Source organism: Mus caroli, chromosome 4, assembly GCF_900094665.2.
Source record: "Mus caroli chromosome 4, CAROLI_EIJ_v1.1, whole genome shotgun sequence".
Taxonomy (NCBI): domain Eukaryota; kingdom Metazoa; phylum Chordata; class Mammalia; order Rodentia; family Muridae; genus Mus; species Mus caroli.
In genome coordinates this window covers 89,104,355-89,106,530 of record NC_034573.1, presented here as the reverse complement: position 1 = coordinate 89,106,530, position 2,176 = coordinate 89,104,355, and positions in this window count along the sequence as shown.

Sequence of the window (2,176 nt, the reverse complement as noted above, 5' to 3'; positions counted from 1 at the left end):
GACACAGGTCCACAGAGCCAATTAAAGAAAAACTAAAACACTGGTTTAAGAAAAATAGTTCACTAAAAATTGAGTCATGTGGATAGGTTAAAAGTCCAAAGATTGGGGAAAAATACTCATGCTTAATTAAACAAGTTAATTAGTGAATTTTAGAAGGCTGTCCCTCAACCCTCTGTACTCAAATCCCACCCAGAGAGCTGGTCTCCCAGGAGTGTTGTCTATCCTAAATTCTCAGGTAAGACCACCACTTTTGCTTCCATAATGGGCCAAAGAGGGACCACCAGCAGCGTATAGGGAACAGGAACCCCAGGGCTGTCTGGGACAGGATCCTTCTGGTTTCTCTCAGTATGCCAGAGCTAACCCTGTGATGCAGCTCTTCACATCCAAATCCCGCTCAGAAAAAAACTGGTCTCCTAAGAGTACTGACACACCTAAGATCACTGGTCACAGGCCCACAGGAGAGACAAGCTCTAGTCAGAGACAAGACCAACTAGCAACAGATAGCAAGAGGTAAGTACAAACAACAGAAACCAAAGCTACTTAGCACCATCAGAACCCAGTTCTCCCATCACAGCAAGTTCTGGATACCCCAACACAGGGTAAAAGCAAGATTCGGATTTAAAATCACATCTCAAAATGATGATAAAGAACTTTAAGAAGTACATAAATAACTTCCTTAAAGAAATACAGAGGAACACAAGTACATAAGTAGAGTCCTTAAAGAGGAAACACAAAAATACCTTAAAGAATTATGGGAAAACACAATGAAACAGGTAAAGGAATTTAAAAAAAAATCTGAATCTAATAATGGGAATAGAAACAATAAGGAAATCACAAAAGGAGAAAACACTGGAGATAGAAAAGTTAGACAAGAGATCAGGAGTCATAGATGCAAGCATCACCAACAGAATACAAGAGATAGAAGAAAGAATCGCAGGTGCAGAAGAAACCATAGAAAACATTGACACAACAGTCAAAGAAAATGTAAAATTCAAAAATCTCCTAACCCAAAACATCCAGGAAATCCAGGATATAATGAGAAGACCAAACCTAAGGATAATAATTATAGAAAAGAGTGAAGATTCCCAACTTAAAGAGCCAGTAAATATCTTTAACAAAATTATAGAAGAAAAATTTCCTAGCCTAAAAAAAGAGATGCACATGAACATACAAGAAACCTACAGAACTCCAAATAGACTGGACCAGAAAAGAAATTCCCCCTGTCACATAATAGTCAATACACCAAATGTACCTGGTTGGTTGTGTTTTCCTGTAATTCTTAAGGGATTTTTGTGCTTCCTCTTTAAGGGCTTCTACCTGTTTACCTGTGTTCTCCTGTATTTCTTTAAGAGGGTTATTTATGTCCTTCGTAAACTTCTCTATCATCATCCTGAGAAGTGGTTTTAGATCCAAGTCTTGCTTTTCTGGTGTGATGGTGTATCCAGGATTTGTTATGGTGGGAGAATTGGGTTTTGATTATGCCAAGTAACCTTGGTTTCTGTTGCTTATGTTCTTATGCTTGCCTTCCACCATCTAAATATTTCTAGTGCCACCTGCCCTCGCTATCTGACTGGAGCCTGACCTTCCTGTAATCCTGGTTGTGTCAGAACTCCTCATAGTGCCAGGTGGTGGTGGCACATGCCTTTAATCCCAGCACTTGGGAGGCAGAGGCAGGCAGATTTCTGAGTTCGAGGCCAACCTGCTCTACAAAGTGAGTTCCAGGACAGCCAGGGCTATACAGAGAAACCCTGTCTCAAAAAACCAAAAAACAATAACAAAATCAAAAACAAAAAACAAACATCCAGATCTCTCAGAGCTTCCAGGGACTAAACCACTAACCAAAGAGGGACCGGTGGAGGGACCCATGGCTCCAGCTTCATATGTAGCAAAGGATGGCATGGTCTGGTATCAATAGGACGAGACTCCCTTGTTCCTGTGAAGGCAGTATTCCCCAGTGTAGGGGAATGCCAGGGTGGAGAGGTGGGAGTGGGTGGGAGGGAGGGGAGCACCCTCATAGAAGCAGGTGGTGGAGGGATTGGATAGAGGGGTTCCAGAAGGGAAACCAGAAAAGGTCATAACATTTGAAATGTAAATACATAAAATATCCAGTGACAGAGAAAGAGAGAGAGAGGGGGGGGAGAAGGAAGGAAGGAAGGAAGGAAGGAAGGAAGGAAGG